This window comes from Carcharodon carcharias, chromosome 25 (assembly GCF_017639515.1).
Source record: "Carcharodon carcharias isolate sCarCar2 chromosome 25, sCarCar2.pri, whole genome shotgun sequence".
Taxonomy (NCBI): domain Eukaryota; kingdom Metazoa; phylum Chordata; class Chondrichthyes; order Lamniformes; family Lamnidae; genus Carcharodon; species Carcharodon carcharias.
In genome coordinates, this window is record NC_054491.1 from 31022297 (window position 1) to 31047777 (window position 25481).

A 25481-nucleotide genomic window follows, 5' to 3' on the forward strand; every position below is an offset into this window, starting at 1 on the left:
AGCTCAGCATAACCTAATTGCTCTCGTACTCTATGCCCCTACTAATAAGCCCAGGATACTGAATGCTTTATTAACTGCTCGCTCCACCTGTCCTGCCACCTTCAATGATCTATATACATATATACCCAGGTCTCTCTGCTTCTGCATCTGCTTAAAAAATGCACCCCTGTCATACTTCAGATGTTACACAGGCAACAAAACAGATTTCTGAGTCATCACTCTGAATTTGTTGGGCCTAAGCCTCTGACAAACCCTGAGTAAGGAACTGAAATGTTTGTAATTAAATTGAGGAGTCGCTTTTGAGAAATAGAATAATAGAAAACTCCTCCCATTGACCTGAATATCTTCTAAGAGAAATCGTTGTGCATTCAATTTCAATAATGCAGAGAAAGTTCACCTTGCAGCCTTAAACTAATGCAAAGCCACACAGTATAACACTCCCATCATTTAAAAAAAAATCTGACTCACAAAGGGCATTGCCACAGGTCCATCTATTTATAATTAATTAATTACACAATTTGATATACTTTTAATACTTATAAACTAGACATTGTTCTTTAGCTACAGGCTATTAGAATGTTAATCATTATTCTAGGGTAATCATAACCTTTTGTTTAAGATTGTTAGCATCAGTATTGCTTAATGCAGTGGTATTAAATGACAATTAATTTTTAACAATAAAACAGAAAAGGCTGGAAATACTCAACAGGCCAGACAGCATTTGTGGAGAGAAACAGAGTTAATACTTTGGGTTGACAATGATCCTTCATTAGAAATGAGCAAAGGTAGAAATGTAATAGGTTTTGATCAAGTGAAAGTCAGGGTGGCAGGGGGAAGAACATAAGGGAAGGTCTGGGATAGAGTGGACAGTAGGAGAAGTTAAATGACAAAAGGTTGTGTAGTAATGGTGAAAGCAAAGAAACACAAGGTGTGTTCAGATTGGATGTTAATGGCTGGATGGCAGCCAGCTCAATGCAAAGTGAATGAATAAAGAACAAAGTTAAACAAAATGCAGGCAGAGGTTATGATCTAAAACTGTTGAACTTAATGTTGAGTCCAGAAGACTGTAAAGGGCCTAGTTGAAAGATGAGGCACTGTTCCTTGAGCTTGCATTGAACTTCATTGTAAGACTGCAGCAGGTGAAGGAAAGAAAGGTCAGTGTGGGAGCAAGGTGGAGATCTGACATGATAAGTCACGGGAAGCTCAGGGTCATGCTTGTGGATTAAATGAGGGTGTCCCTTAAAGCGGTCATCGAGTCTGCGATTGGTCTCTCCAATGTCAAGGATACCACATCATGAGCGTTAATCTAAAGAGGTACAAGTAAATATTTTTATTTTGAATTAATTTCTCATGTTCTGTTTTGTACAAACCTTTCAGCCATAAATTATCACTTTATTGTAAATATTTAAAAGTAACTTATGTTAACTTTTGTAAAAGTGTTTTTCAATGTTGCTTTGCTCTTCTACTTAGTTAGCCATCATCATTATGCCTGAACTTCAATCTGATTAGTTGAAGAGCCTTGCTGTTGCTTGACCATTTGCAGACAGCACAGATTCCCTGTAGAGGGTGCCATGCTGGAAAAGACACCAGATTAGTGGGAAACTCCACTGACAACCGACAAAATGTCTGTCAGCAAGGTGAACGGCGAGTGCTTTCCTTCACTGCTGAGAGCAAAATCCAAGCCATTAGTCTTTTGTTTCTCAAAGGCAAGGAAATAAAATAATGAATAATACATAATTTCCTATTCAATTCACCACAGGCACGTTTCCGCACATGATACCATCTCCATCTCCTGGAAGCACTGCTCAGATTTTTTTTTGCGCAGTGGACAAAACACGGGATGTAAGGTTAAAGGGACTGTTAAATAATTCTATTGGGTTTCCAGTTTTCCATTCTGTCATGACTTGCTTTTTTCACATCTTTAGGAATCTGTTTGATGAGATCTTTGTCAACAGAAGTCTTTTCTTACATTAACGTTCTTATCATTAAAACCAGCCCTTCACGTTCATCAACAGAAACTTCAGATCTCCCTAATTACCAATAACATATTCCAGCATTGTATTCACAGCTACCCGCTACCCTTTGTTATGTAATGTCTTCTACAATGTTTTGTCAGGTCCCAGAGGTGATGGTAATGCATCTTTTCCATTACAAGTGCCTTCCATCACATTGTCCTCACATTTCTTACAACTAAAGGAACAAGTCTGATGCGCCTGTGCTTTGAGATCAGCTCCAAGCTAACAAAAACACTGAACAGTAACTCCTCGGATGATTGGCTGCGTGCTGAAAGTAGCCTCTCATTTCAGCACTGCACCAGAACTACTGTACAATGGAACTTCTCGCAGCAAGTGGTTTATTGTTTGCTTCTGAGTAATCCTTTCTAATTAACAGTAGCCCTGGAAGAATAAGGAGTTGCAGGCTGTGCAAGTCAATCCAGTCCATAAATTTCTGAGTGAGAGTCCCTCTGGAAACTTTGCATCCTATAAACAATACTGATCAGTCTTCAATGAAATGGCTTCCATGTTAAGATCTCCTAACTTAAATAGAATTTTATTGTTACTAGCATGAACAAGGGTGAAAGATTTAATTTACCTATCAGAGAGAATGGAGGGCAGAACACTTGTGTTCTGCGAACCCCAAAGTGATTAGATGACATTTATGTATTCACCAAATGTCCAGCTTCGATTGGCAGTAAGATCATATCTAAAACTGCTCATAATTCAATATTCAGGGTAATTGATGTGGAGAACAGAAGGGCACATTCAATAACACCAGAGTGAAACTTGCAGGGAACTGGGGTGAAGGCACATTCATAAAGGGCAGAAGTTCTTGATTCATAAAAAAAAGCATAAGATTTTTTAGAATTAGGAAACAGGCACACAGGCCAAACAAACCTCTCAGTTTTTGGCATATAAGCTATTTTTCCTGCTTCTTACCAGAGCCCTTCTTTCCCGAAATGGATCTATTTGCCCCTTTCACACAACATTATTCTTTCCAGCTCAAGGCATCCACCAAAAGAACATTCGCGGTGTAAATGCTCAATAGCTCCAGGACTGGACTGTGCTGAATTTTCCTCAGTCAAACATCTCCTGATAGAGATAGAAAGTTGTATTCAGTTCGATTTCCTCACCTGCAAAGACCTAACTAGGAGACTGGATTTTGTGATAAGCTGCAAGCAAAGGATATTTGGCATTCATTGCATTTACAGTTGCCAACAAGCTATGAGTTTTTGCACTGGAACTTGTGGTGTCTCAAAACCTAAAGCAGCATACGAGCATACAAACTAGGTGCAGGAGTAGGCCACTCAGCCTTTCAAGCCTGCTCTGCCATTCAATAAGATCATGGCTGATCTGATTGTAACCACCCGTTTGTTAATCAAAAATCTATCTAGCTCTGTCTTAAAATTATTCAAAGACCCTGCTTCCACTGCCTTTTGAGGAAGGGGGTTCCAAAGACACACAACCCTCTGGGAGAAACATTTCTACTCATCTCTGTCTTAAGTGAGTAGCCCATTGTTTTTAATCTGTGACCTCTAGTGCTAGATTCTCCCACAAGAGGAAACATCCCTTCCACATCCACTTTGTCAAGACATATCTTATATGTTTCAATCAAGTCACCTCTAACTCTTCTAATCTCAAGGGGATACAAGTCTAACTTGCCTAACATTTCCTCATAAGACAACCTGCCCATTCCTGGTATTAGCCTAGTAAACCTTCTCTGAACTGCTTCTAACGCATTTATATCTTTTCTTAAATAAGGAGACCAATACTGTACACAGTATTCCAGATGTGGTCTCACCAGTGCCCAGTACAACAGAAGCATAACCTCTTTACTTTTGTGTTAAATTCCCCTCACAATAAACAAAAACTTTCTATTCGCTTTTCTAAGTATTTTCCTTACCTGCATACTAGCCTTTTCTGATTCATGTATGAGAATACCCAAATCCCTCTGCATCTCAGAGTTTTGCAATCTCTCACCATTTAGATAATATGCTTCTTTTTTATCCTTCCTGCCAAAATGGACAATTTCACATATGCCTACATTATACTCCATTTGCCAGGTCTTTCCCCACTCACTTAACTTACTTATGTCACTTCATAGCCTCCTTACATCCTCTTCACAACTTACTTTGCTCCCTATCTTTGTGTCATCAGCAAATTTAGCAACCATACCATCTGCCCTTTCATCCAAGTCATTTCTATAAATAGTAAAAATCTGAGGTCCCAGCACTGATCCCTGTGTCACACCACCGCCAACCAGAAAAAAGACACATTTATGGCTACACTCTGTTTCCTGTTAGATAGTCAATCTTCCAACCATGTCAATATGTTATGTCACGCAGTAACCTTTTTATGTGCCAGCTTATCAAATGCCTTCTGGAAATTTAAGTTAAGTAAATCCACTGGTTCCCCTTTATCTACAGCACATGTAACTCCTTCAAAGAACTCCAATAAATTGGTCAAACATGATTTCCCTTTCACAAAATCATGTTGATTCTGCCTGATTGCACTAAACATTTCCAAGTTCTCTGCTATAACATATTTAATAATAGTTTCTAACATTTTCCCTATGACAGATGTTAAGCTAATTGGCAGCTTCTACATAACATTTTCTACAGGGAATATGGGTCCAGTGTGAACAAGGAAAACAACTGCAGATCTCATAACAGAATTCCGAGTCCTTACTGGGACAAGTAGGCCCTGCTATTTATTGAGGTGGGGTTTCGGATGGGAATGGAATTATGAACAGAAAATGGGAAATGTGTGTTTTCCACAATGCCATGAAGTTTAATTCCATGACTTGTGCTTTATTTTTTTAAACAGCTTGATTGAGAGGCTTGACTCCTTGTTGGATTGGAGCCACCCCAGAAAAGGCCAGAGCCAAGGATCAAGAATGTTTTTTGATTGTTAAGGATAGAGATTGTGAAGGTGGGGGCATGGGAAGTGGTGAAGTGATTATATGGAGGTGATTAGAGATTGCAAGAAAGCTTGTGAGGGAAGGTTTTATAGTTCAGGGGGAAGATGTGTGTAAGTATGTTCAGAGAAAGTCAGAGAGCATGGGGAGGGGACTTTGGGAAATATCGGGACTTTGTGATTGTGAGGGGGTGGTCGGGAAAGCTGGAAGAGTTGTGATGGGGAGTTGGTAATCATGTGGGGGGGTGGGGGGGGGTGGTGGAGAGGCGCGGTTGTTGAGGGGTATTCTGGAGTTGTGACAGTTTTCAGTCTTTGCATATTGGGCCAGGAAGGAACACTGCTAGTCCTTCTAAGCCAGAGGTAGTGTAAGGCACTTACTCAAATGCAAAATATTGCAGATGCTGGAAATCTGAAAAACAGAAAATACTGGAAATACTCAGCAGATCTGGCAACATCTGGGGAGAGAGAAACAGAATTAACATTTTAGGTCTATGATCTTTCAAGAAGATTAGTAGTTCTGATGAAAAATTATTGACCCAAAGCATTAACTCTGTTTCTTTCTCCACTGATTTGCTTGACTTGCTGAGCATTTTCAGAATTTTCTGGTTTATTAAAGGCACTTAACTGATGTATCAAACCCATCTTGCCTCCTTTTACTTTTGGGGTTTATCAAGGTACAGAAAACATGGCCAGCTTTGGTTAAGGATAGAGATCCTGTAAAAATAAAAGCTTGTGGCCTACCTAAAGGTTTTAATGACTGACCCACCATCTGAGAGTAGATTTGTAATCTTACCCTTGCTTTGCAGCTATTAAAAATGGATTTAAGGTGGATTTTAAATGTTTCATGTTCCAAGTTATTAGCATTTTAACATTTTATCCCACCCAAACTCATTCATTTTGCGGGGTTAAAAATGCCCAATGGCATGTGGAACAGGAAGTGTAAGAACAGCTAATTCAATGCCAAGTTAGTTATAGAAAGCAAAGAGAGGGAAACGTAGATGAGATGAACTGAGATGTATAAAAGTGATGGAAAGAAAAAGCTAATAAAACATACATATATATTTATAGGAAGGAATGAGACTCCACACTTCTAAAAATTAATTCTCAGTGGCAGAGGGGTTTTCTGGCGGTATTTAAGACATACTGCACTAATAAATATTCACTTATCTTTGAATGAAATGGCTTAAACATTTTCTGGTGTGTTACTTGGTAACTAGTAGCTAAGTTTCACACCCTTCTGTGTGTTTCAATACTGAATCCCTCGGCAGTATACCAGTATAGCAAAGCTTCTTGAAAAACAGCTTTTTTTGAATTGTACATTTAACTGCATGTGGGAACCCCAGAAGTCGCTGTCCAATTTTTTTCTTTAATATTGTGAGTACTGATAGCCTCAACATTATTTTTGCTACAAGATACGGGTCAACATAACAATAAAAAGGAAACACTCACAAACGACTGCACTTCAATGCACCAGACCAACAGTTGGCATGATAGCTTCATCTAATTGGGTTCTTTTTCATTCATATTTGAAGCAGAGGTTAGCCATTGTAGTGTAAGATCGCAAAAATCAATCCAGATTTGTATAAACTTGCAAAATCATTTCAAAATCCATTTTTTCCTTTTGGAACTGATCTGTCTTTCAATGTGAGTTCACAAATGGGAAGTGCATTATCTGTAAGCTTGGGAAACAGCTAGAAGGCAATATGTGCTGTTTCACTAGGCAGATGCAATATAGTGATACACGCTCTACAAATATGACTTAAGTAACAACATATAGTTTGTTTTAAACATAATTGGAAGGTACTAAATTAACCATAGAGGTTTCATTTTCTTTTGATAATTTGAATAAACTGACTGCAGCCATTTTATTATTTATAGGCAAATAAAAATACAAGCATGTAAATATGTAACTAGTCTTTCTTTATTGTAACATAAAAGAGTTTATGCCTTGAGCTAGATTATTATTGGGAGAAAAGTAAATATCAACATTGCGCTAATGTGAATCCACTAAACTACTTATCTTGCAAAAACACAACTGCACTATATTTCTTTAATATAGAGAAAGTGGGTAGAGATTATCACAGGCAAATCATCTTATAGCCAGATTCTGATGGGATTACAAACTGCAGGAGTACAATTGGGACAATACATTTATCAATGCCCAAAGTTAAGAGGCTTTTTTGAGATATAGTCAGGTGCTTTGTCAACCACCCAGTGTCACCATAAAGAGCAATAAGAGAGCAATAATTTGCCTCTGACAATCAAACATTGTGGACATTAAGGGAAGGCTGTATATGTTAATTTAGGGAGTGGGTAATGAGCTGGCAATGTTCAGGTCTATTTGGGAAGGGATCTGATTATTGCAAAAAAGGTAGTCCTCTACTAAGTCCAGAAATTTTATCAAGGCCATCTTGACTCAGGTGCTGGTGATAAGAGCCAAATAGATAAACTAAGAATGGTACACAATTCAACAGATGCTACAGGATTGCTTCTTTACAAAGTTTATTGAGTATCCACAAAATGTAGAGACTAATAGCATTTTCTTTTTAAAGTTCTGAAGAAAGACCTGACCTTGTATTTTTGCCTTACAACATATAGCTTGTTTTTAGCATAAATGGAAAGTACTTAATTAAGAGGGAAAGGCAGGTGTCAGCCAGACAAAGTGGAAACCACACAAGATTACATCTGAAATAACTGATAACAATATGATCTGTTACAGTGATAAGGAAGCAAGTCCTGCAAGCTGATCAGAGATTCTTTGATATTTGATAATTAAGTGATCAATTTATTTTGGAAGTAAATGATAGAAAGCACCTCACACTCTAAAGCTTTTGAGGACAATTGTGGGCAAGGTCAGGAGAAGATGCCGTAGAACCAAGACAAATAAATAATTATTGTGGGAGGGTGGGGGTTGACATGGAAAAGAAAGCGTGTTTGGGAGGGGGTGGCAGTTATAAGGGCTGAAAATTATGGCATGTTGGAAAGTCGGCAGCAACCCGTTGACTGCCATCTTTAACTTCAGCGCATTTGACTGGGAAAGCCCCAGGAGAGAGGCGGGTTGCATGCTATTGTGGAGTAAAGGGTTAACTCTAATACTACTCTAATAATAGCTAGTGAGCATGTGCGTAAGGAGCTATTTCATAAATGATGTTACTCAGAGGGAGATGCGTGAGAAGAATCTAAGAGAGAAGCAGTAACACTTGTCCTGATGTTCTGCAATCATGTATATAGTTAGTTACGTAAATAAAAATACTTTTAAGGAAAGATCTTTGACCCCAGCCAAATTTCGGAGGACAGTAACAGCCAAAGTTTTCTAAGGCAACTCAGAAATAATGGAATCATAATATCTAAAGAGGTCACTAACAGCTATTTTAGTTGTCGATTTCAAATTTAACTGCATATGCATATGGTTCAGGACTTCCTGAAATGCCAGTGAAATCAAGACAAAATGACAACAGGTTTTAGGGCAGCTGTACCAATAATAGGTAAAAGTCCTTTCCTAGATCGCATAACTGCTTCCTTGTTTAAGTTTACATTTTTACTAGATTTAAGCACCCCATCCTCTTCCAAACCAAATGGTCCCCCAGGTAAAAATTACCCCCATTGATTCAAATCGAAGACTTTTTTCCAGAACTGGAAGAAGTTGGAGATGTGTCAGTTTTAAGTTGTACAGAGACAGGGAAAGGGGAAGAAGGTAGGAAAGAATAAAAGGGAAGGTCTGTGATAGGCAGGAAGGCAGGAGAGATGAAATGACAAAGGGGTGATGGTGTTAGACAAAAGTGGGTGGTAACGGGGCAAATAAGGAAACAAGGCCAGAATTTTTCATATGGTGGGCAGGTTCAGCGGAAGTGGGTGGGGGTGGGTGTGGACCCGATCACTGCCCACACTTGGCTCCGCACCGCCATTTTATGTGCGCAGGCCAATTAAGACCCGCCCAGTGTAAGATGTGACGAGTATCGCTCACCGCTACCTGTGCGGGTAGGGGGGAGAAGGGAGAGTCAGGGTCAGCACTCTTACGTGCATGCGCGTGAAAGAACACTTCAATCTCCCTGAAGCAAGGAGCTGCCTCAGGGAGATTGAATCGATATTAACATTATTAAACAAAAGGTTTAAAAATGTATTTAAACATGTCCCCACATGTGACTGTGTCACATGAGATGGGACATGTTTTCATATTTATGAAAATGTGTTTATTTATTTAATACAGCTTTAGGAAACCTGATCCCGCTCGTGGATGAGGTTCTCTAAAAAACGCGAAGGCCGACTGGGCTTTTCACCTGCTGGCCAACCTTAAGTTTGGAGGGGCAACGTTAACAATTACAATAATTGCTTTGTTAATGGCCTTAATAGGCCATTTACATTTCAGCAGGTGCGCCCGCCAAACGCAATGATGTCGGAACGCACACCCAAACTCATCGCGTGCCATTTTTCATGTCAGCATGTCAGGCTCGTCCTGCACACCAACTGAAAGATTCTGCCCCAAGAAATGTGTCTGGAGGAGGTGTAAATGGTAACAGCAAAATCATTACCATCAACTTGCAGTGGTTATGATCTGAACGTGTTGAACTCAACATTGGATCTGGATGGTTGTGACATACTTAATTGAAAGATAAGGGCTAGAATTTCCCGGCTCCACCTGCTGGTGGGATCTTCCCTTCCCACCGAAGTCAATGGTCGTCTGAATGGCTCGCTGCTTCCCATCCACTGAGGGGGAACATGCTGCTGTGGGGCCAGAAAACTTGCACTTGCATTGAGTTTCTACAGATTCTGCCCGACCTGTGACTGTTTCCAGCATTATAGGTTTTATTTCAGATTTCCAACAACCATGGCATTTTGCTTTAGTTTTAGTAGTTACTGTGATGTTTTGGGAAGTGAGTATTATGTCCTACAACCTCAGCACAGCTTGTCATTTTCTCAAACATTTGCTCCTTTGCACCCATGGTCATGTAATACATTCAACTTACCATCATTCCTGTGTGAGATTTGGCTCTGCGTATACATAAGCCACATGGTGCAAAATGTATAGGAATTATCAGCTTTTACCCAGAGATCTGCATAGGCCATAACATACCAGATGTGAATAAATTGTCAGCTTTCACCCTGTAAAGCTACCTTATCTGTACTGCACATGAAAACATTGCATCTTTTGCCTGTCATTTTATCATAGGTCCTAATTAAGAACTGAAAGTGGTATTTTTGTGCTGTCAGATAAGTATTAGCAGAAGCAGATCCAAGGCTAACCAGGAGACAAATACATTAATACAGCAGCTGAGGAATATTCATCCTGCTACATTGGATGAAAGCAGTAATGATCATGCCGTCTTTGACGCTGATGATGATTATTAATCACAATGTAATTCATAACTAATTAAAAACTATGTTGACATGCATGAGGAAACATCATCAAAGGGCACAGAAATGATGGGAGCCCAAGCTCTTCATTCTATTGCGTAGGCTCCTTCAACCATGTATAATCCATTCACAAAAGAGAAACCCAACCCTGTGAGAACTATAATCAGCTGGTGCTACCATTGCTCTGCATTCCTGCAAATGAAAGTCTAATTGCAAATAATTGGCTCAGTTGCCAAATATAAGTAACATATTTCAACTCATAAAATAGTTTCAAAGTGATTTTTAAATAAAAAACCAGTCACTTAAAAAATACGGATTATCAGTTCATTATCATATTTCTGTTGGTGGGAGTTCGTTTTGCACAAATTGGTTGCTGCATTTCCTACATAAAAACAGTGACCACATGTCAAAAGTCATTGGCTATAGAGTTCTTTGGGATTTCCTGAGGTCATGAAGGACTCCATATAAACGTTAGGCTTCCTTCTATTACGCTCTCTGCTTTTTAAAATTTGACTTACAGCTTAATGTGCCACGTGTGTTGAATTATCCAGCATCCGTTAGAGTGGAAGTAGGGTTGCTGCGTTTGAGTTAAATGCTTCTGGGCAGGGAAGGATACAAATCATTGGGATTCTCACTCCTGATCATTATACTTGCTGTAAACAGCATAGACTGAATATTAGGGAGAACAGGTTGGGCTTGGTTGTGATGCCCATCCTGGCCCCCGACCCCCCTCCCCCCATGTTGAAGGTGAGTGTGAGTTTCCTGGGCTGGTTGTTGAAGTGACAGGACAAAAGGGTGCAACATATTTCACACCTGCCAATTTGAATGCATTCCAGTCTCAAAGGATTTCTTGTGATTGACTTTAAGCAGGCAAGCTCCTAGCCCATATTAGGCCTGAAACTGTGGTTGAGCCAGCAGGATAGTCAATTACCAGTTACACTGAACTATGGATAAATGGAAAGGGATGCGGCCTCCTTTAGGGCTATAGTACATCTATGAAAAGTTCCATTATCTTTAAGAATAATATATACCCCCTTTCAAAAGTTGCTTCCTCTGTAAACAGTGGGGAAGATGTGGCTGGGAACACAGCAGGAGTGAAAGAGAGAATGGCTGCAGCTTTTTAAAATCTCTGGGCCCAAATGCTATCAGGATCATCACATTCCAATTAGAGCATAGGTTTTTTTTTAGTCCTCTGGGTCTTCAGAGTTTAAAGAGATGGAGATACTGAAGTTGGCTTTGTACACAAAACACAAAGGAAAGGATCTTTCCTGGTGGACTGAACAAATCTTCTAATCTATATTTTGCCCTTTGACCATGGGGAATCTTGCCATCCTGCAAAATTAAAATGCCTTGCCTTGTTTCTGCCTTATCCATTGGAATAGTGGCCAAAATAATTTGATGTGGCAAACAACATCTCTGACTTACTCCGTGCATCATGCTGGTTAGATAATGTTAATGATGGAGAGCCAATTGAGCACCAAATCAAACTTTGAAAGGATAAACTCACCTGGCTAGATTGCATCTGCACATATTAAAATAAGCTAAGGGAGATTTAGCTTAGACTCTGTTACATAGATATAAAAATTCATTAGCAAAGGGAAAAGTGCCAGAGGACTGCCAGGCCAGCTCACGTTATATCTTTATTTAAAAAAGCAGTGGAATAAGTCCAGGGAGTTGGGGACCAGTTAGCTTAACATCAATGGTAGGAAAAATAATGGAATCTTTACTGAAAGATGCAATTAAAAAGAATTGCCAGCACAGATTTCAAAAGGAAAGGTCATGCTGGCCCAACCTCACTGAATTCTTTGAAGAGGTAACATAAAAGGCAGACAAGGCTAATGCAGTAGATGTAATAGATTTGAATTTTCAGAAGGTCTTCCATAACGTAAGGCATAATAGACTCCTGATTAAAGTCAGAGCATAAAGAGTCAGGGGTAGGAGCAGAATAGATAACAAGCTGGTTACAGAACAAGAAACAGAGATCAGGTGTTAGGAGTAGCCATTCAGAGTATTGTGCACAGCTCTGCACTCCAAATTTTTTTAAAAAGATGTAAACAATGGAGGAAGTGCCAAAAAAACTTGCTAGGATGATACCAAAACTGAGGGGATATACCAATCAGGAAAGTTTGAACATGCTGGGGCTCTTTTCCCTAGAAAACAGAAGGTTGAGGCTTGACTGAATAGAGGTCTTAAAAATTATGAAGTAATTTGAATCTGGAGACATATAGAATATGATTCCACTTGTAAGGAGATCAAGGGTCATAAACACAGAGAGTCATCAATAAATCCAATAGGAAATTCAGGAGAAATTTCTTGACACAAAGTGTGGTAAGAATGTGCTGCTACATAGGAACAGGAATAGGACAGTTAGTCCTTTGAGCATGTTCCACCATTCAAGAAGATTTGACTAATCTGTGACCTCATTCCTTTTCCCCATATCACTTAATATCTTTGGTTAGCAACAATCTACCATCCTCCAACTTAAAATTAACAAATGATCTAGCATCAATTGTGACTTGCAGAAGAGTTTCAAACTTCTAACATCTTTTATGTATAGAACTGTTTCCTGGTTTCATTCCGGAAGTTCTGTCTCTAATTTTTAGACTACTATCCCTCATCCTAGGCTGAAAAACCAGCAGAAATAGTTTCTCTCTACCCTAACTGTTCTCCTTAATAACCAGAAAACATTGATCAAATCACCCCTTAACCTTCTAGGTTCCAGGAAATACAACCCTAGTTTGTGCAATCTCTGCTCATAAATTAACCCATGAAGTCCTGACCTCACTCTTGCAAATGTACATTGAGGTAAATTCTACCCTTCCTAAGGGATGGTGCCCAGAACGGCTCACAGTGCTCCAGTGTGGTCTAACCAGAGCTTTGGCTGTCTGAAATATGAATTCTACCCCCTTGTACTCTGGTCCTCTAGATATAAAGGTCAGCATTTCACTCTTTTTAATTATTTTTGCACTTGCTCATTACATTTTAATGATCTACATACCTGAACCCCAAGATTCTTTGGACCCCCACTGTTTCTAGCTTTTCACCACAAAGAAAAAACCCTTTTTTAAAATCCTTTTTAAGCTTAGGTCTTCACATTTGCCTTCACTGAAATTGATTTGTCTCAGTTTTGCCTGTACATTTAATGTATTGATATCTCTGCTATGTGCTGCTATCGATACTGCTCATCTGTGTCATCAGCATATTTGGATATATGGCTCCCTATCCCATCATCTAAGTCATTAATAAATAATTAATAGCTGAGGTTCCAAAACAGATCCTTGCAGGACACCACTAGTCACATACTGCCAGTTAGAGTACCTGCCCATTACTCCTATATCCTCCCTCCTTACACTCAGCCAATTTGCTAACCAAGCAAATAGGTTGTTTCAATTCGACCAAATTCAACTTCAGTTAGCAATCGTGTATGAGGTACTTTACCAAATGCCTTCTGGAAGTCCATATAAATAACTTCAACGACCATTCCCCTGTCCGCTATTTTGGTCACCGCTTTTTTAAAAAAAAATCAAGTTCATCAGGCATGGCCTACTCTTTACAAATCCATGCTGCCTCTCTGATCAGCTGAAAGTTTTCAAGATGTTCAGTCACCCTACCCTTATTCATAGATTCTACTAATTTCCCCACAACATATGTTAGGCTATTTGGTCTATTATTCCCTGAGTTCCCTCTGTCACCTTTCTTAAATAGCAAAGTGACGTGTACAATTTTTCAATCTAAAGGAATGGTTCCCAAATCAAGAGAACTTTGGGAGATTATGGTTAGGGAATCTGTAATGTTTTCTCCTACTTCCCTGGCCCTGGATATTGTCAATCATTTTCTTCATTACTATCATTTTGCTTACATTAATTTTGGTGAATTGCTGTCTCTGATACAATACTTGTCTCCTTGCAGTGGCTGGCATGCTGACTCGTTCCTCCATTGTAAATATTGATACAAAGTAATTTTTCAGTATGCCTACCATTTCCCTACTTTCACTGATAAATATCACTGTTATTAACTTTAAAGGGGGCCCACATTGTTCCTCACCATACTTTTTTTGTTAATGTAATTGTGATAGTGTGGTAATCTGAAGTGTAATATACCTTTAAGCAGAGTGTTACAGAAGATCACATGATCTTAGTATCCAATAGCAGAGTAGTGTGGGCTACCTCTGTAGTTAGTAGTCAGCAGTTAGCAGTTAGGCAATATAGGGATAGAGTTTGCAGAGTAAGCACATGTTTGGTTGGAGATGATTACCTTTGCAAATGAACCAAGATTATCTACCTATGAAGTGTCTGCTAGTCAACCCTATCGAACAGGATCCAACAAACTGATGACTAGGATCAAACAGAAAGAATATTTGATTTTCATATCCCTTGCATATTTCCTTTTGGCAGCTCTTGCTATCTGTTTTGTCACTCCATAGTCTTCTTTGTATCTTTCCAACTTGCCAGGATTTATGCTTTTTTTGCATTTCTGTATGATTTTTCTTCTATTTGATATTGTCTCTTACCCCTTTGGTTGTCTTTTTTTGGCAAATTAGGGGTACAAACTGTTTCTGCATCGTGTCAGTTTTTATTCATAGGTAATTATGTGGTATTCTGAACAGAAGCCTAACATGATATTCACTTTTAGAGACATTGGTAATGTGCTGCCTATGATGGAGTTTAGTTGTACATTGGGTTTCAACAAGTATCATAACTCTTTGACATCTTCCATTGTGAAGTGAAACGTATGCCTAGAACAACTAGAGAGCGGAGCACCTTCTATTCTGAAGTGGAGGTACTGACATATGGGAACCATGTGTCTTTGATGCTGCCCAACCAGCCTGGCCTCTAACTGCTGCTTCTGTTCTGATTCCCCAGATGGGCAAAGCAATTGGGAAATTCCCATTGTATAATTGAGGGTCACTCACAGCTGCATGCACAAAGGGAAACGGTAACCCATGGCCAACAGCGTAAGCAACTTCATTCAAACGGCATGAAAAATAGCTACTGATAAAATGTTGGCTTGCATTTTTTAAGCCTTTAAATATAATTTAGTCTTTTCTCCATCAATAGCAAACCTGGATGCCTCCCTTACAAGCGCAAGACCAATGACTGACAGCAACTGAGATGGCCATGGAAGGAAATAGTGTTGGAAAATTTTATGGGTCATAAATTAGGCCAGAATCCAGAGAATTGGATGGAGTGTATTGAATTCCCATTGTACATTACTGTCTCTCTCCACCATAAAACTGCCCAAAATTCAAATTGCTTGCAGAAAAAAAATCTGGCTTGTCTGGAAAATTAATCCATCTATTACAAAAGATGACTGAGTTGTTTTACACCTCCAGTATTTTCGCTTTTTGTTCAAATTGCAAATCTTGACAGTTTTTCTTCTGGATCCACCAGAGCAGTTTCTCCATTTCTTTCTTTACTTTTTGATAAGATTGCTTTCTCTGGGGTTAGTTGCAATCAGGTCAGCTACAGGACAACCAAGGCAGGTACCCTCCCTCTGTTGTATAACAGGCCTCTTTCTGGATGAACAAAAAAATAAAGCAGATTATGTTTACTGTGGTGGTGGGTGGGGCTGGGGGCAGGTGTGGTGGCTAGGTGGCTAGCATGTGGATGTGATTAATGCCAACAGCATGGGGTTTGATCACCCATTCCAGTTGAGATTCAGAGCTTGCCTCCTTGCCCTATATGTAATGAAAATCAGGGCACTTTGCTGTGGTCCAGTCAATAATCACCAACGACCTGCCTTTGGGTGGACAGCTGAGGAAGAAGAGATGTTTACCGTAGCTAACCTAATGTCTTTTCTTCTCATGGAGCATCATTTCCTCTTTCTGGATATTTTTCCTTTAATCCAAATGGTGTCATTGCCAGCTGTCCCTCGATTTGAGAATGACGTCCACTCAGGGTCATGAGTTTCTGCCATGGGTCTTCGTGTGACTGATCAGGCTGATTCTGGACCCATAGGTCTTTGGTGCCATGTGGCAGGATGTGCCAGATCTAGAGAGCAGGATTTGCTTCCATTTCTTTCTTTCTCTGCCGCTGCTCTGTCTCATTATTAAGGCATTATGACTCAAAGCCTGATGCAGCTTGATGGACAAGTTATCGCCATTTTGAACAAGTGATAGCAAGCTCCTCCCAGTCATTAATGCCAATGCTACTATGCTTCAAGGAAAGCTTCAGGATGTCTTTGAAGCATTGCCTTTGTCCTCCTCTGGAATGTTAGTCATTTGAGTAAACTGGACATGACGGGAGAGACACTTTTCAGCCAGCCAGACAGAGTCCAATCCATTGAAGTTGATTCTGCAGGTGTTTTGCCTGAACGCTTGTGGAGCTGGCTTTGAGAAGACACTTGCACTTGTTTGATGGCACTCCCATTGAATCTGGAGGACGAGGTGGAGGCATTGCTGATGGAATTTCTCTAGCACTCCCATGTGTCACTGATACACAGTCCACGTCTCTCTGCAGTGCAGGAATGTGGTGATAACAACTACTCTGTACACTAAGACTTGTGGAGGTCTTTGTTGTCAAACACTCGTTACCGTAGGTGGTAGAAGGCTGAGCTGATGCAGCTGATCAGGTGTTGGATCTTCTCATCAGTGGTGGCCCTTTGAGGGAGGTAGCTGCCAAGGTATGGGAAGTGCTCAACATATTCCAGAGTCTCATCTTCAACATATATGGGAGGTAGAATATTTGACTGACCTGGTATGGGTTTATGTATGAGGTTTTTTTTGGCAACAATCAAGGACAGGCAGAGATTCCTATATGCAGAATTAAAGAGATCAGGAGTGGATGGAAAATTGTGTACAGAGTAGGCAATAATACTGTAGTCATCCACAAACTGTAGATCATGTATGTCTATGATAGTCAGTTTAGTTTTGACGCAGAGGTGTCGAAGGTTAAAGAATTTTCTATCTAGGCCGTATTAGATACTGATACCAGAGGGCAGTGATTGTTGATAAGGTAGATTGTAAATATTATGGGAGCTATCGCACAGCTTTGCTTATCTCAGTCTGGATTTTGACGGTATCTGCAGATCTCCCACTCAAGCCAGTTGCAATCATAACATCACAAAAACCTGGCTGGTTTTCAAGACAGCCTTGCTATTGAGGTACCCTCATCCTGGAGCTGCAGCCTCTGCAATGGTTGTCACCATTAAAGTGCAGCCAGAGGGTCATGCTGCCTTCAGGAGTGGGGTCAGCTCCCATTTTTGGCCCTCACCATGGGACTTCAGCCTTCACCGAAAAACTCAGTCATTGTTTTAATAGGAGATGTCGATTTAGGTCAGCTGTGGATCAGAGAATAGAATTCGGCTCCAGTCTGTTTTCTGATTGGCTGAACTCAGTTCTGAGCCCCATGAAACATGATTATTCATCCAGCTGAAATCCTGCCAACCCACACCACAAAATCTCACTTATCAACAAGACAACATCTGTTGTTCCTTTGCTTGTCAGCTTTCATAAGTGTTTTCTAGCTGAGCTTCAGGGAGACATGATTTCTCCTAATTGTTCTTGGCTAACTACAGCATTCATATTATATATGCAATATATAGTGATGTTAAAAAGTGTAACTATTATTACTGTATATTATGTTTTGAGGGAAATCAAACTGAGGTTGCACAGCTAATGAGAAAAATGTAGCTCCGACAAATCTGTGATAATAATAGAATATGCACAATCCTTTAACTTTTTTCTTCTTCTGTCTATATGCATGAATAAATCTTTGTACTGCATGCACCTTCCTACTTAAGATTGGCCAGGAGATCAGCTCTCAAGTCTTGTCCAATGTAGTAAAATAACCAAAGACTAAGAAGCATTAAAGAATATCTGAAAAGGGCCTTTTTAATCTTTCCCAATTAAGGGGATTGGGATGATTTGGTGGTTAAAGTGGTGGTCAGACACTACCCACCGTGTTCCCATCAGCTGCCCGTTTAACTGTCATGTTCATCAGCAGTATTGGGTCTGTCTGCCCATCATTTCAATTAAGACTATTACAGGCAGCAGAGACAATGGGCACCATCTCTTCAGTCACGGATCAAAGTCAAAGCTAGATACAGAGGGAAAAGGCTAGATTTCCCTATGATTATACCAGCCACTTGCCGAGAAAAACAATGTTTGCTAGGGTGGCTTCTTCATTTCTTATTTTAATGTAAGCTGTGGGATCTGCAACACATTTTAATTTGTTCCTGGGATGTGAGCATCACTTTCAAGGAGAAAACTACCTTCATAGTCAATGAATTCCAGATAATTACCACTTGCTGCATAAAAAAGTTTGTTCTCACATCCCCGATATCTCTTGCCCAAAACCTTAAATCTATGTCCCTCAGTCCTTGTGCTATCAGCAAATAAAACAGCTTTGCTTTATCACCTTAACTAACCCTGTCACAAACTTGTACACCTCTATCAAATCTCCTTCTCCAGGAGAATAACCCCAGCTTCTCCAACCTAACCTTGTAGCTAAAATCCCCTAACCCTAGAATCATGATGGTAAATCCCTTCTGCACCCCCTCAAGGATCCTAATATCCTTCTTAAAGTGTGGTGACCAAAACTGGATGCAATACTCTAGTTGTGACCTAACCAGAGCTTTATAAGTGTTTTGCATTAATTCCCTGCTTTTATGCTCAATGCCTCTATTTTTGAAGCCCAAGACCCCAAATGCTTTGTCAACTATCTATCCAATTTCTCTAGGTAAAATCAACTACATTATCATTAGAGGCCATGTCACAGCGCAGCTAATGAGAACTTAATGTGCGCTAAGCAAATGGCAGATGATATTGCCAGTGCTTTAGACACACAAATATTCTCAATTTTTGCTTCTAACATTTCCTGGTAATGTTCTAAATCAATTAGAAGCCAGACAACACTTCCTCGACACTGCCTCAACAGTATGCCTTAAATCCAATTTGACAAATAAAACATTAAACCTAAAGAGCCAGACCTGATTTCCTGTATTAGTTGTTACGGAGTTGTGTTATATGGAATATTAATTTATGATGTAATCAAACCTTTGCTAAACAAAGAACACTTTCCTACAATATATTGCATTTGTGTAGGACACAAGCTGCTTTACGGAGGCTGGAATTTTCCAGCCCTGACCCTGGTGAGTCCCTCCTGTGGCGGGGTCAGCGAGCCATTAAAATCTCCATTCGTATCGGTGGGATCGGAAGATCCCATTGGCGTGAGGGGCTGGAAAATTTTGGCCACAGAGTCTATGGAGCTCTCGGGGACAGCAGCTGAGGTAAACCCAGATTGAAACCAGAGAGATGCCACGTGACCCAGCTATTGGCGAAATATGCTAGATTTAAGCTAACATTTAATTTAATTTAATAAAATAATTTAAGTCTGCAACAGGAACAGAAGGGGCAACAGCCTTAACGCCTCACTCTTCTGAAACCTTTGTCATCAAAGCTGAGCTGATGGTGGTGTGAAATCCACCAGAAGACCTCATTGCCGCAAACTGAGAGTTCTTAAAGGAAGGTTTCAAAACAAAACCACTGTGCCCAAGAGAAAAGGCAATCAACTACAATGGCTGCAGAGTGACTGCTCCAGTGAGGTAACCCAGCACAAGCTATTGTGGAAAGTAACTCTTCAGCTGTAGACAAGCATCTGGATACTCCATGAATACTTTTTTTCTAACTTTACTTATTACTTGGCCAAATCTTAAGACCTGATACTCTGTAAAGTTTTATCTATTTTTGTGCTTGCTTGGGGATTGGAGAGTGGATGGTGGGGAGGGGACAAAGGGGCAGGTGTGGGGTCTTTGTGATTTTTTTGCATTAGTAGGAATTTGGATATATTTGTACATGTTAAAGCTTTTTGTTAATAATTTCTGCACCTTTACCTGAGTGAGTTTTAACAATAAACTAACACTTTATTTGTTAACTTAAGGAACCTAGCTGGCTTATTTCTTGCACCAATCTGTACATAATTAAGTATATATGTTTTGAATTGGCAATGTCACCTTTTTAAATTCAAACTATGTTATAACTAACTCAGGATTGGTTCAAAGAGAGGAGTCAGGTCAGCCCTCCTGGTGTGCTATTAGAGTGAAACTACCAAATTTTGTGTCAATTAACATTAAACTATGATCAGCCTTATGCTATGGGCTTTGTCAGCTTGTGGAACAGACTTGAGACCATCCAAGGCAATTTAACTTAGAATTTGGTTTAAAATTCTGGGATAGAAATATGCTTACCTACTTACTATGTCTCCCAGTCCTGAGAAGCAACATTCCACCTAAGCTGCACTGGTGCTCAGCCAAGCTGCATTTGAGAATGAGCTGCACAGGCAACAAGCAGGCTGCATACTAGTTCAAAGAAGAAAGATAATTGAAAAAGTTAAATAATTATATAGAAATATACATTGCAATGTGTGTTTTTTTCCAATTAGGTGTAAATGCATTCAATGCTTGCTGATTAACAAGAAGAGTTATTTTTTCTCTGAAAATTTCAGAAGTCAATAAAATTAATTTAAAAATTTGTTCTATGGGAATTGTTGGCATTTCCACAGTCATTGTGGCTGATATGTGCACCAAAAAGTACAAAATTAAACTACACCCACGCAAAATATATTTGAAGAGCATTGTGCAACTGTGTGAAACCTCAAACATTCCTCATAGAGAGAGCAGAACATTCCAATGCATTTTGACATATTCAAATATGCATTTGCCAATACAGAAATACCCAAAATGTACTACACAGGGAGGAACTGACTAGGGAAGATGGATGTTGTGCTATTATTTATAAGCGACTACTATATTTCACACAGGCAACTGTATCCATAAATAATTCTATGAGAAAAGCTCTTATCAGTGAAGCTTAAAACGTATACCTCCTCATTGTGCTGAAATGCTGTTTCATTGTCAAAAATGAGTTAGTACAAATTTAAAGCTATATCTATTAATAATGGAATGAAAGGCAGATACAGTGACTAAATACATCTTTTCACTCACACTTCTCATAAAATATGACAAAACTAACACATTTAGATAGAGTTAATGCTTTGGCTGCAGTCAGGAAAGGACACCGACAATGTGCATGAAATTATGTTGGTTATGTTAATGTTCAAGTTTGCACTAAAAGTGATTTGCAGTATTCCAAGCATTGGGCTGTAACTTTCTTGGAGTGGCAATCAGTGTCAGATTGCCACTCCATTCCCAATTACTTACTCTAACATTTCTTCTCTGCCTGTCTCGCCTGACTTTCTGATTCAGGCCGGGTGCGATCCAGGCAGTGCAGCTGTCTTTGAGGCCCAGTGTCACATCCCAGCAGAATCGGATTGAAGAAGGACACGCCCCCCTCTTTTATGACACTAGTTACCGTAAACCAGGTAATTTAAAGTTGAAATTGACAAGCCAGGGAGAAGGTAAGGACAGGATTTTCTGGCCCTGTTGTGACAGGACCCGCCGTGGAGATTCAGCTGCCCAGGCAAAAACCCACTGAGTTTAGGCCTCTGGCCTGCTCTTGTATTCACAGTATTTATATGGCTAGTCCAGTTCAGTTTCTCGTCAATGGTAAACCCCAGGATGTTTATAGTGGGGGATTCAGTGATGGTAATGCCATTGACCATAAAAGGCGATAGTTGGATTCTCTCTTGCTGGAGATGGTCATTGCCTGACACTTGTGTGGCACAAATGTTACTTGCCATTTGTCAGCCCAAGCCTCGGTATTGTCCAGGTCTTGCAGCATTTGGACATGGACTGCTTCAGTATCTGAAGAATCGCAAATGGTGCCGAACATTGTACAATCATTTGTGAACATCCCCACTTCTGACCTTATGATGGAAGGAAGGTCATTGATGAAGTAGCTAAAGATGATTGCACCCAGGACACCACCCTGAGGAACTCCTGCAGTGATGTCTTGAAGCTGAGATGACTGACCTCCAATAACCACAACCGCCTTCCTTTGTGCTAGGTATGACTCCAACCAGCCGAGAGTTTTCTCCCTGATTGCCATTGACCCCTGTTTTGCTAGGGCTCCTCGATGTCACACTCAGTCAAATGTGGCCTTGATGTCAAGGGCAGTCACTCTCACCTCACCTTGGGAGTTCAACTCTTTTGTCCATGTTTGAACCAAGACTGTAATGAGGTTAGGAGCTGAGTGGCCCTGGTGGAACCCAAACTGGGCAACCATGAGCAGGTTATTGCTAAGATAGTTCCACTTGATAGCACTGTTGATGACCCCGGTCAGTCGGTGGGGGGGGGGAATCAGGTGATGTCAGGGGGTCAGGCCTACAGGGGGTGGTGTGTTGAGTCAGGTTGTGGGGTGTAGAGGAGGAATCCCATGGACAGGTTGAGGGAGTGGGGAATACCGTGAGGTGTGTTTAGTCAGGGGAGCGGGAGATGTCCTCCTGGGGGGGTCAGGGGTGTGGGTGGAGTTCCCCAGGTGTTCGGGTCTGCGGGATGGAGTCCCATGTTGGGGGTCAGCCTGGGTCTTTACAATATTTACCCGGAAGTTAGGCATGGTTTTAATTCTTCTAACTTTTTCTGGGTAACTATTTGTGTCACACAGCTGAGATCATCCAGCGTTTGCGATTTAACTTGCATTTTTGGATGCTTCTAAGCACAGGGAAATTCCCCAGAGGAAATTTGCACTCCTGGGTAATTGCTGTGCAAACCTTCATCTGGCAGCTTCTGAAGGGGATTCCCCAGCGCATCTTTGGGGTACCCGCACCAATCCTACGCTGGAAAGCTCGGAAGTTACCGCCCATTAAATCTTCCATGGGCCGGTGCAATTGTGCAGCATAATAAAACATAAATGTTTATTTTATTTCTTTTGATTAGAAGGCGTTCCTTGATATATGCTATGGCATACAAGTCTATAGGCCAAGCGCTGGAAAATGGGATTAGAATAGTTAGGTGTTTGTTTGACCGGTGCAGACTCGATAGGCCCAAGGGCCTTTTCTGTGCTGTAGACCTCTATGACTCTATATTTAAGCGTAATCTGCTGCAGTTTTATTATATTACTGAAAATAGGGTTATCAGTAAAAATAAGCATGTTTAAAGGGTGTCCAATCCTTCCTTGTGAGCAACTCAATTTAAAATCACCGAACATGATTTAAAAAGATAACACCGAAGCATTTAACACCTTCACTGGTGTAGATGGGCTGAATTTTCTGGCTGACGTGGGGGTGGCAGAGCCTGCAGGTCAGCGCTTAAAATGTCACGCGAGCGTCCCGACGTCAGCACGCGGCATCGCGATATTTTGGTCGGCGGGTGCGCTATGCAGAGTGACGCTGCCCACCATTAATTAAGGGCCTTGTTAAGGCCATTAAGTCGGCAATTGACGAGGATTCTGAGGGGCCCGTGCGAACTTCGGCTCAGCACAAGGGCCCAACTGGCAGGTGGCCAAGTGACTTTTTAACAAAACTCATGCACTGGTGGGATATGTGGGTTCAGAGGGGTTGTTGATGTTTTTTCTGAAGTATTTCATGCAGAAAGTGTTTTAAACTTGCTGGTGTAACTGTTAGCAGTTCAAATCGATTTCCAATAGCTTTCTGTGCACTTTGAATCTTCAGCTCAGCAGTCTGCAGACAGTGATCTTTATCGGGCCTGCAGTTTTCCGGAGGCCTCCATTTAGCCTGGGTATGGGTTCTGACATCTCCACTGGAGGCAGCTCTGCTGTGGAGGAAGGGAGGGCTAGAATAAGGAGGAGGCCAGGAGTGGACAATCAGCCTCCAGGGGAGCCACCTTTGGGAGGCCAGACGCAGGCACAAGGTTGCGCAGGGCCAAGAGGTTGTCCAAGGTGGAAAGGGCCGCAGAAGACGCCACTATCCTGCTGCCAGGGTATACAGGCAGTGAAGCAGCTACCTCAATATGACTGAGGTGCAGTGCTGAAGGAGGCTCCGACTGTCAAGGGAAACAGTCAACTACATCTGTCAGATGTTTGGCCCTGAGATCTCCCCTAACTGTGTGGGTGGACACCCCATGCCAGCGGCTCGAAAGGTCACAGTTGCCCTCAACTTCTATGCCTCTGGCTCCTTCCAGGACTTGGTGGGTGATCTTTGCGGTGTCTCCCAATCAGCTGTCCACACTTGTGTCAAGCAGGTCACAGATGCACTGTTCAGATGGGCATTGACCTTCAACCTCTTCCGCTGCGACCAGGCAAGTCAGGCAAAGTGAGACAGAGGCTTTGCGGCCATTGCTGTCTTCCCCCATTGAGGCGCCAGCAGGTGAGCCCAGTGTCTTCATCAACAGGAAGGGCTTCCACTCCATGAACGTGCAGATAGTGTGTGATCACAAGATGTTGATTTTACGAGTCTCTGCAAGATACCCGGCAGCTCCCATGATGCCTACATCCTCAGACACTCCCAGGTGCCGGGGCTCTTCAGTGCTCTGGCTCGGCTGGATGTTTGGCTGGTGGGTGACAAGGGCTATCCCCTCAGAAGGTGGCTCATGACGCCTCTCCATCATCCAAGAACAGAAGCTGAGCAGCACTACAATAGGAGCCAGAGCACCACAAGGGCTGTGGTGGAGAGAACCATCGGTCTTCTCAAGATGCGCTTCCGATGCCTGGACCGCTCAGGGAACACACTCCAGTACCCCCCAGGTTGCATCTCTGTGATAGTGGTAGCACGCTGTGCTCTGCACAATCTTGCACTGGAAAAGGGGGGATGCAGTTGACGATGAAGACTTGACGCACTGAATGAGGTTGCACATGATGAATCCAGCAGTGGCTCAGAGGATGAGGAAGCACAGGGCGATGATGAGGGGCAGAACGCTGACTTGCTACTACACCAAGGAGGCAGGGACACACGGGACAATTTAATCCAATGAAGCTTCAGCTAGCTCCACACACATCGATCAGCAGGACCAGCGTTGCCTGATGCTTCCAAATGTGGCACTTAGGAGTTACATCTTCCACCTCATCAGCTGCAACTAAAGGCTTAGTACAGAAACATCAATGTCCATTCAAGCACTCATGAGATGTCTGTGAAACATACAAATGCAGCACAAAGGAAACACTCTTAGCCATGGTCAGAAAAGTGGGCTTCATTCAGTTCAACATAAAACACAAACATCGCTCTGACATACATAACTATTTTTTCCCTAATCTAGGGCCAACACAAAATCGCCAGTGACATACCCGTGGAGTCCCTAACCTGCCTTATGCTTACGTTTGTGGGTGCTATGTCTTTGTGCTGCCCCATCGCTCGGAGTGGCTTGTGAGACAGCTGCTGACTCTGCTGTCCTGTTGGCCTCGATGACCTTGGCGGGGGTCCTCTGGCC

General features: G+C 41.3%; 1 long non-coding RNA gene across 1 annotated transcript; it reads right to left on the reverse strand.

The window, feature by feature from the left end:
- Positions 1–718: 718 nt before the first annotated feature.
- On the reverse strand, positions 719–21503 carry LOC121269521. Its single transcript, XR_005941368.1, has 3 exons — positions 21423–21503; positions 20451–20561; positions 719–1306 (listed from the first exon to the last, which is right to left on the reverse strand). It is a non-coding gene; the product is annotated as an uncharacterized LOC121269521 (long non-coding RNA).
- Between the last annotated feature and the right edge of the window lie 3978 nt (positions 21504–25481).